Below are 11,455 nucleotides of genomic sequence, written 5' to 3'. Positions count from 1 at the left end.
AAGGGAGAAATGAATAAAGGTTAAAAATCTTCAAGAAATCAGAATATGAAAAGAACTTAAAGCGTATTAAAATACTTTTGCTTAGTTGTCGGAGAAAGGTCTACCAAATTAAGCTAAATGATCTCCAAAAACAAGTTTTTTGTAGACTGCTGACCCAAAAATTACTAGCAGCCGGAGGTTCATGTACAATTCCACTAATGACAATCGTGGAAATTCTTTGGAAAGGAGTCAACAAAAAAAAAAGGGGGGGGTGGCGGGGTGTGGGACATATTCGTATTGACAAGATCCCCATCCCGATAAGCAAAGTTTGGCTTTGTTTTATGAAATTTAGGCACTCAGGCCAAGAACTGGGGCATTTTTTGCCATTCAGAGCTTCAAACAGTGAAAAGATGGAGTAGAACAGCAAAATAAAGAGATCGAGAAAATAAAGGAGTTTAGGTACAAGGCTCAAAAGGTGGAACTGGGAAAAAAACTCAATAGTTGCACTAAGAAATAATAGCCAGAGAGGTTGGACAGCACGAGTGAACAATGGAAGCTGGGATGGCCAGGTGCTGAAGTTTCTTCGGCGCAATCGAGTTTTCTGCGCAGCATATAATACAGTATGAAACTCTCAGCCACGGCCCATGAAACTCTCAGTGGGCCATGGTGGCCTGCGATGTTGCGGTGCCAGATGCACGATAATGCCTAAATTTAAGCTTAAATAAGAAAAAAACTATTGAGGCTAGAGGGCTGCAATTTGGTATGTTTGATGATTGGAGGGTGGATGATCAAAATACCAATTTCCAGCCCTCTAGCCTCAGTAGTTTTAAGATCTGAGGGCGGACAGAAGAAGTGCAGACGGACAGTCAAAGCCATCTCAATAGTTTTCTTTTACAGAAAACTAAAAAAGGGGCAGATGTCGCACCCTCATCAGTAACAGATATAAAAGAAAAAGTTCGATAAAAATGTCGGAAGCAACTTTACAGAGGAAAAGGTAAAGTCAGGAACAGGAAATCCATCTAACAGAAACTTATGTCAGACTCTTTGCGACGTCTGAAAGCCATCAATTCTGATGACAAAAGATTCCACGAAGTCCCGCGGGGAAGAAGATGACCAGTCATCAGCGACACAGGAAAGAGGGTCACCGATGGAATTTGGAAACCCTCCTGGAAACCCTTCCATTGATGACAAACAGGTGATTTGGATTTAGTGTGTCAAAGAAAGTAAGACATGAATATATGTATATATATATATATATATAATATATATATATATATATATATATATATATATATACTATATATATATAGATATAGTCATATACACATATCCATATATATATATATATATATATTATATATATATATATATATATATATATATATATACATATATATATATACACAGGGGAAGAAGACACCAGTCATATATACATATATATATATATATATATATATATTATTTATATATACTTATATATATATATATATATATATATATATATATATATATATATACATACATTATATTACACTGTATTATATATATATATATATATATATATATATATATATATATATATATATATATATATATATATATATATATATATATATATATATATATATATATATATATATATATATATATATATATATATATATATATATATATATATATATATATATATATATATATATATATATATATCTATATACATTTAAATTATATTTTTGTATATATACGATGCCTTCTTTTGAAGGACTTTTGATTTGGCTTTGTGTGTGTAGTCTCGATCCACACACACACATATATACATATATATATATATATATATATATATATATATATATATATATATATATATATATATATATATATATATATATATATATATACATATATATATATATATATATACCCTTCATTGTATAAAGAACAAATATCGACATAATAAAGTTGTATTTTTTTATTTCCCAGGGCTAATTTCAGGTGTATATCCAAGATTGACAGTCGACGTAGAGGTAAAGAAGTATAAATGTGGTCGAGAAAATTCTTAAAGGAAAATTTGAGATGAATTTGATGGCCTCAGTTCCAAAATTGAGAGTAAATTCATCAAGTTTTGAGAATTTTAATAGTTTTTAAATCCCAGTATTTTACTGGAATAATTCGGGGTTGGCAAACCATATAAAATTTGGCACGATCATATTTTATACGTCATATGATTATTCCAGGAAACAAAAGAATTTCTACTACAGAACTGATAAAAGAATGCGAAGTTTTCAAACCACTTTAATCTCTGAAAAACATCAACAACATCAAAGGTGACAAACGTAATCATCTTGTCTTCATGGTGAGCTTAGTAAAACTGATTCTTAACATCTGCTCGAGCTTTTAAGTTTGTCTGTCCGTTCTGCACTTTTTCTGTCCGCCCTCAGATCTTGTTAAAAACTACTGCCCAAAGGCAGGTAGGCCTGAAAAAGGGAATTGGTATGTTGGTCATCCACCCTCCAATCATGAAATCATCAAACATGCCAAATTGCTTATCTTTTTCAAGTTTTTATTAGAATTGAGCTGTTAAAGCTAGCCGTGATCGTGCGTCTGGCAACGCTGATATTAGGCCACCCTAAATGTTGACCGTGGCTGAAAGTTTTATGGACCGTGGTTCATACAGTATTATACGCTGAAGGGAAAACTCGAAGCTGCGCCGACGAAACTTCGGCGCCTTTGAGCTTATTTTTAAAGCCTACCTGTAAACTCGGCTAATAGATAGGACACGAGTATAATGGCGCCGTAAAATGAAGATTTGGTTAATAGGTTAGGTTCAATCAGATGGGTTAAAGATGATGAAGTGGAATTTTAATATGGGGAGATATTCCATAGCTATCCGGAAGAGAGAGCACCAACAGAAGAGTTAATAGAGAACTAAATTACAACATGGTTTATGTTTAATACAATTAAAAATTCAGGTTAATTATAGGGTTACGTTTCTGATAAATGTTGCTGCGCACCATTTGTCGAAAAGTAAACAGATGGCACAGTATTATCTCTTTCGCTCCTTATCACGGTTAAAGATTACTAACGATTTTGAACGTGTATTCTGAGGGGATTATATATTTAAGGCACTGTATAAATTTTTCCTCATCTTTTTCATTGAAATGTAATGAAAAAGAGATCCCATTCTTCCTTTAGGAGAAACAAGGCCAGGAAAACGACAGTTAGGGCACTTTCATTCCTTTTGCCGGTCTAAGAGTCTAATCCTGGGTAATCTTCCACCTTCTTAAAATTCAGGGTTCAACAAGCGAATCATCTAGCTTACAGGTGATGAAAACACCGACATAGCCCTGTCAGGCCAGAATTTTCCGGGCGGGAAATGGGTGATATGAAAATCGCCTACTCCGGCTCTCCACGTCGATGTATCTCGACTGCCATCCGAGGATGCCAGTTCCTTCACATTTAAACCATTTCGATCCTCTAGGGGTTCATTTTATAATAAGAAAAACGCTGTTTAATTGCTGCAACACACACAAACACAAATGATCAATTTATGGGGAATCCTAAATCTCACGGAGGAGGACACAGCCTCATGATTTAGACCCGCATAGGGGCCTATATTAATATATAGCTCAACGTCCGTGGCGGTGGAGTCTGGTGCTCAGTGTGTGTGTGGCACTGGCAGCAATTACGCTCAGGCATTATTAAGAACAGAGGTTTATTGGAAATGGCCTGGGTTGGCTGTGCAGCAGATTGCTTCCTCGTCGTTCAGGAGTGATACAAGCATGAAATTTGGCCAGAGTTTTGTTCGGGACTCCGTTGTTTAGTGGATTGGGCAGCCCTCCCACTGAAAGTGGTCAAGATGGCTTGCACATCCTGCAAAATGGCCGCCATCTATCTTGAATCTCACTGGTTTGAGGGAGCTTCTATTGGCCATGGAATATGCCGAGTTTTTTTTTTTAAGGCCTGAACTTTTGGTTTATGCCCTTTCCAGACCACATTTTATAAACGGTGGATTTGACTACATGAATTTTCAATCAGATGGCCTCTGTCAAAAGGTTGCCATAAGTTTTTTTAACCTTCCAGAGAAGATCACTTTCAACAAGAAGACCACTCCGGTTTTTATTTCCACCCACCACGCCAAGGAATGATGGGACAGTTTAACTAATATGTCGTATTTTCAACCAGGGGAACGGTGGATGGTGTGGCCCTCATCCACTTCATTGTTTCTAAGACTGCTTCCATAAAAGAACAGCACCGGCTGGCACTTGGGGACTGGCGATCAGGCTAATATCTGAAGTGTCTCTAAAGGGTCACCTTTCAGTTTTAGAGGATAAGAGGGGCCACCGAGATGTACACGTTTGAGTCTCTCGGGGCAAAGATATCTACTGACCAGCCGCAGAGAATGAAGTGCTGATTAGGTTGACAAATTTGGTGGTGGGGACATGATGTGGACAGGCCGAAGATCCAGCATTGTAGTGGCTGGCAGCCCCCAGGATCTGCACGGGGCCTTTGGATCCACATTTGCAGTAACTGTTGGAGGAGGCAAGGGCTGAGCGGATGAATCGGGAGCGGAGTTCTGGCTGGTCCAGGGTTAGCCATGCTTATTAGTGACGAGTTTGCCATCGGCACCATTTCAGCGTGGTTCTTCTTGCAATAGCTGACATGGTCTTGCTAGGCAGTCCATTCTTCCCCGAGTGGACACGAGAGGTAGGCTGGAGGGATGACGCTTTGAGAGGTGTTGACTGATTGAAAGTTTTCCCTAATCAGCCATGGAATGGCTTCCATATGTGTGGAGGGCTGTTTATCGTTAAGATATACAGCAAGGGGCCCTAGCCACACATTGGAAAAGTGCCAGCATGGTCCGATTGAAGAGATCCTCAAACGTCGTGCAGGCCAAAGTCGAACCTCCAGGACGGACTGGTTTTTGTGACATGCCCATTCCGTCCAAGACCAGCCGACTTCCTGGCAAGAGGAACCGTTGTCTCCATTTTTCTGGAGTTATCTCAGGCCTTTGTAATGACTCTGGAAACTTCCGCCATGTTGCCTCTCCATCTTCTCCAGTGAGCTAAGCGCTATCTTGGCTTTTCCTCCATATGCTTGGCTAGTACACTCTCTATCTCCGTGGTGCTGTAGAAGAAAGAGCCTCGATCTCCTCCAGCCATGCTTCTGGCTGTCCTCAGTCCAGTTGGGGACTAGGGAATTGATGTTCGAAATTGGGCGTTTGATGCAGCAGGTGTAGGACTGGAGGCTTGCTGCCGAGCCATAGCTTCGGCATTCTCCATTTTTGCTCTCTCAAGCTCTAGATTGCTCCTTCTCCTTTAGGGCTAACTCAGTTTCCTTGCAGGCTAACTCATGCTGTCTTCTTCTTTCTTCTCTTTCCTTTATTGCCTTTGCTGGTCTTGCCTCCATGTTCTTCTTCATACCTCCTCTGCATGGAGATACATCGTTCTTCTTCAGCTTCCTCTGCTCGAGTCTTTTTCCTTCTAAATTGGGCAAAGTCCACTTGCTCCTTAACCCAGGTGGTAAGTGCCGATAACAGTGAGACCTGCCGCCGTCCCCAATTGAAAGTTTTTTGCTCTGGCTGCCATGGTTCTGGGGAAGGGCGTCTAACCGGGTCGACATCTCGTCTTGTTGGCAGCGAGGAAGTGTGTCTTCAATGAAATGGCACCCTTTCAAAGGTGGCACTGGAGTTTGTGTGCCGTGTACAGGTCACACTGGTGGCACCTATCCCTGAGGCACTGGTGCAGGTTAGGTCTCAGAAGAACTTTCTCTTCTGTGTTCAAATCTTTGTTGTCTTTAGTGGCACTTATGGTGCCAATGTGTTTCTAGGACCCTCTACTGAGTCCAAAGGCTATATGAGAGGAAAGGCACTTTCACACCCCTGCAGAGTGCAACAATCGAATGAGAGAGAAAGGGAAGGTAAAAGAGAGAGAGAGTTTGAGAGAGAGAGAGCTTAGAGAGAGAGAGAGAGAGAGAGAGAGAGAGCTGGAGAAGCTATACATGATGACAGTGCTGCAAATTATTGGCACTGTGGAATAAAGGGAATTTGGGTTTTTTTTTTTCTTTAAAGATCTCGTGAGTGGCTGGTCCCAGAACTACTGTTTGCTCTGGTCTGGATAGCAGGCCTCACTCGGCTGACTGACAGTTTATCACTGTATTGTAATTAGCTTAACTTGTCCTCATCTTCAGGACAGAGGTGTTTCTTTTATTTGGTTTATTGTATTCGAATTAATTAGCCTAGTGTCGGCCGTTCTTTCTTTGAAGAGGGTCAACACTGTTGGAATCTTACTTATCGGTTGAGAGAGAGAGAGAGAGAGAGAGAGAGAGAAGAGAGAGAGAGAGATTTTCAATCAGCCAATTTCTTGCTGGTTGAGAACATTACAAAGATTTTATAAATGCACAATGGCATGGATCATAATAAAATGATATAGACGTCGTCTTGGCTTCCTTGGGATTACTTTATTCCCTTAATTTTCCTGGGAGCCGATTCACAAAAGTTTATCGTAAAATTTTAAATTCTCTTTATATGATTTTTATAGAAGGTATTTGTATGAACTTGTTATGTTCATTACTCTAACTAAGGCCTATCTTTCCTGCCTAAATTATCAAAATACCATTGAAGTCTGTCTAGCTAAGATATTTGAGGTGGGTTTACTTATGAAAAGCAAAAAAAATATGCCCCAAGAGTGGCGGGGAGCAGAGACCACCATCCAACACCGGATGACAATGAATGGTCTTCAAACTGCAGCCAAGTCCAGTTAGGCCTAAATTTCAAAACAACCTCTGCGAAAGAACACCAAAATGATCTCTCTATTTCAAACAAATTAAAACAACAAGAGCCATTGCGGAGGAATCCAAATGGCGGGTATTTTCTTTTTGCAAATTCAAAACAACAAAGTTGAAACAAATGCAGGTATCCAGATTTTACTTTAAACATACCAATCAGGTTGTTTTGCCCGTTTAGGATGGAAAACGAAATTACCAAACAACGTTGTGTCTTTTGTTATTGTATTCTTGGGTGAAACATCCTCAGCAAACAATGGAATAGATTTGCGTGATTAGAACGGACATAAATTTACTTTACTGAAAATGTATTTTATGACAATTACTGACTTCCAGTCGTTCGAACTTCACTGACACGGTTTTTGAATGATTCCCGCTATATGCAAACAACGATCTGGAATTGCCGAGATTAGTACATTACTTTGTGTATATGACATGGGCTCCTTAAAAGCTTTTCTCCGCCTTAGTAACGAAATTCCAAATTGTGAATGCTCTGCTCGAGTCGCACCCTTGTTACAGCTAATTTCTCACTACCTGTTATTATAACTATTCTCTTTACTGCTTATTATTATGCCTCGTTCTTTGTTTGGAAGATTGAAATGGAATTCAATATCTGACTTAATGTAGTTTTAATTTCCTTTTCTCCAGATTCTTTCTCTAAAATTTACTTTAGATTTCCTGGTCGCCAATGTTGCAGCGTGTGAAGGTCTTGGTTGATCATGTATTATTCAATTTACGTAATTTTTACGGCCCTGCAAAACCAAGATTACACGTAACCTGCCACTTGAAGCCAAAAGTTAACCTCAAAGACAGTCGTTAATTAGCCAAAGGTCGCCTGTGCAGGGTAATTAACCTAACAAAACATTTGAGATGAATTTGATTTTAAACGCAACGGTTCTTCCAAACATTCAGGACCAGGCATAAAAAGCATCGAGACTTAACCTGATTTTGCTTACCCTAAATGGCCTCAGGTATTTTACTGGAATAACGGGTTGAAGCTAACAATATAATAATTTGGCTTAATCTAGTTCGTAAACACATATACCGTAAGTGGGGATGAAGGAGGAAACAAAAGAAATGCGAAATACAGAAAAAGATAAAAGAATGAAGTTTTGAACAAAAAGGACTTTACCTTAGGACGAACGTTGTGCGCACCAACCACCGCCGAGAGGTTCTTGCAATTGCTTCTTCACTTCACTAATAGAATAATAGACAAAGGCGGGGACAGGGCCACCTTCAGACGTCATCCTCGGCTAGTTTCTCTCGGTTCCCTGACCGGTGCTGGGTCAGAACCACCCCAGGCGTCCGCAGTTCTTGTTAAAAACATTCCTGTGGCAAAGACCAAGAAAGGAAAAAGGGACCTTAGGACCACCTATTTTTAAGGCTGATATGGGAATTTTCCTATAGGGAAAAGTGGCTAAATGCTACTTATCTTTTTCAACGGACGTTAGTTTGAACTGAGCTGCTCCCAGCGTGACAAAGCAATTTCCTGTCTTGATCAGGCTGATATTACTATCCCTAAATGTTCGAGGGCGAACAGCGTAAATATTTGGAAAAGTGCAAACTTTATATGCTATATCTTCCTATCCAGTATATATATATATATATGGGGTGCTGAAATATGGAGATATATATATATCCATATAAAGGAGGGATATCATATGATATTGCAGATATATATATATATCGATATATATATGTCCATCACTGCAGTGGTGAACAGTATGCATCTATGTATGCATGTTATGTATATGGGGACAGACACACACACACTCCTCCACACACACATATATATATATATATATATGGCATCTATATATATAATATATATATATCAGTACTTCATTGTATAAAGAACAAATATCGACAAAATAAAGTTGTATTTTTTCATTTCCCAGGGCTAACTCAGGTGTATATTTGACAGTAGACTGAGAAGTATAAATGTGGAGAGAAAATTGTTTTTCTGAAATTTGGAAAGTGTGGCCTCAGTGGCAAATTTGTAAATTCACTCAAGTTTTGAGAAGGATAATAGTTTTTAAGACCCAGCGCAGGAAAGATTCTGACTTTGCAAAACCATATTAAAAAGTACACGATCATATTTATACGTCGTGATTATTCCAGGTTCAATCCTCATTTCTACTGGGAACTGATATATGCGAAGCAGTTTCACTACCACTATGATAATCTCTGAAAAAACATCAACAACATCAAAGGTGACAAACGTAATCATCTGTGTCATATGGTGACCTTAGTAAAACTGATTCTTAACATCTGCATGGCTTTTAGTTTGTCTGTCCGTCTGCACTTTTTCTGTCCGCCCTCAGATCTTGAAAGCTATGATTGAGCAAATTGGTATGTTGGTCCCACCCTCCAATTTGAAATCATCAAACATGCCAAATTTGCAGCCCTCAAGTTCTGGAGTTTTATTTTAATTAAGTTAAAGGAGCCGTGATGGAGTCTGGCAACGCTATAGGACAGGCCGCCATCTGACCGTGGCTGAAAGTTTCATGGACCGCGGTTCAGACGTTGTATTATACGCTGTACGGAAAATGATTGCGCAGACGAAAACTTCGGCGACATTTTTCATATTGAACAAAGGGTTTTAAACTCGGCTATGGCAGTAACGTGGCGCCTAAAAGAAGATTTAGTTAATAGGTTTGGTTCAAACAGATGGGTTAAAGATAATGAAGGGAATTTTTTAATATCATGGGAGAGATTCTGTCTGAAGAGAGAGACAAAGACAGGCATGGAGAGAGAGAAAGAGAGAGAGAGAGAGAGAGAGACAGAGAGAGAGTCAGAGAGAGCCATAGGAGTGCAATACCAATTTTCGATCAGGTTAACAATTGACGTTTCTGAAGCTGTTGCAAGGCCCATTTATAACTAAAAGTAAACTGAGATCAGATTATCTCTTTTGCCACCTTATCACAGTTAAAGTCAACGATTTTGATGACTGTATTCTGGGGGATTATATTTTAAGGCACTGTATAAGTTTTCTCATCTTTTCATTGTCTGGAAATGAAAACTATTGAATCGCTTTTTACATTCTTCTTTTAGGAGTTAAACAAAATCAGAAAACGACAGTTTACTTTCATTCCTTTTTCGGTCTAAGAGTCTAATGGCCTGGGTAATCTATCACCTTGCAAAATTCAGCTCCTTGCTGAATCATCTAATTACAACCAGTGGACATAGCTCTTCATAGAATTTTCACTGAAATGGGTGAATGAAAATTCTCTCCACGTCGATGTATCTCGATGCCAGCACTCTTCACTCGTTCACATGTGACCTGATGTCTTCATGGCATTTTATAATAAGAAAAACCTCTTTTTAATTCTGACACACACAAACACAAAACTAGACATTTATATATAATGTACATATATATAATATTGGATTATATCACATTATGCCATATAGACTGATTTATATTTGATTAAGGCCGATATATATATATATTTATATATATATATATATATATAATATAATTGTGTGTGTGTGTGTGTGTGTGTGTGTGTGTGTGTGTGTAGATTAACTTATACGCTCTCATTATTAACATCCTGTTTAGAAATGGCCATTTAGGACTGTCACCACAATGAAAACATCGTTATTGGAGCGTGTGTGATAAGACGTGAAATTCATTGTGGCAGGCCCCACATTGAGACTCAGGGCAGTGCAGAGCAGGGGCAGACTCAGGGCAGGGCAGGGCAGGGCATCTAACTAGGTAGCTGGTCTGGTGCGCACAATGGGAAGCAGTCTGTCGTCCTATGCAGGCCCCTGTGATCATGGCTGCCGCAATGATTACCTGAGAAACTTCAGCTCAGAATCTGACTCGGAAAATGAATTGAGAATACTTTGTTATTATATGACATTTGCTAGGGGAAAGAGATCACTGTGGAGTGATGTTACATGGCCAGGGATACCCATGGTTTAACATCTGAGTTGGTGATGAAAAATTCAACATTTATTTCAGATTAAGCAGAGAACAATTTGATAAGGTTATAACATGATACAAAGATGACATATCATCTGAAGGTTGCAAAACCAAAAACCAATCGGGATGAGAAAAACTGGCTGTGTTTTTAAGATAAGTTTTATTTTCCTTCACATCTGTCTTTCAGCAATATAGGAACGGAGAAAAAATCATCTGATGAACAATTCCCCTTTTCTTTTGAAAGGTAATACTGCCTCCATAATGTCATTATTTATAATGGATAATTGTAAAAAGGAAAAATAAGAGGAAAACAGTGTTGATAAGAAGCACACAGGTCTTTCGAAAGATTCATCAGAAATTAACAAAATCATCAGACATCTTGACTTTCACATCATATAATAATTTGGTGGATTACTGAGCGAGTTACTTTTGCTGCATGTGCGCAGAAAACTGCGTTTCAAACACTGCGTGAAGGCCGAAGCAGGTCCGCCCCTGCGCTGTGCTGTCCTGCTTGACAATATGCGCGCTTACATTTAAAATAGTGAAATGCAGTTTTCTGCCCTGCTCTGTGCTGCGCTGCCTGTGTCGCCTGCGTCTCAATGTGCGCCCGGCTTAACAGTCGGGTGACTGAGTTGTTTACGTGGATTCCAAGGCAGTTTCCCTCACTGTCAATTTATTATTGGTGTTCTGTTTCACAGGCCACGTTGGCAGTGACTAATGTCATCACCGCGACATTAATTTCAGGTCGACAATTCCTAATGGTTGCTC

The sequence above is a fragment of the Macrobrachium rosenbergii genome, chromosome 4 (genome assembly GCF_040412425.1).
Source record: "Macrobrachium rosenbergii isolate ZJJX-2024 chromosome 4, ASM4041242v1, whole genome shotgun sequence".
In the NCBI taxonomy this organism is placed as follows: domain Eukaryota; kingdom Metazoa; phylum Arthropoda; class Malacostraca; order Decapoda; family Palaemonidae; genus Macrobrachium; species Macrobrachium rosenbergii.
The sequence above is the reverse complement of the archived record's forward strand: the minus strand, read 5'-3'. Positions refer to the sequence as shown.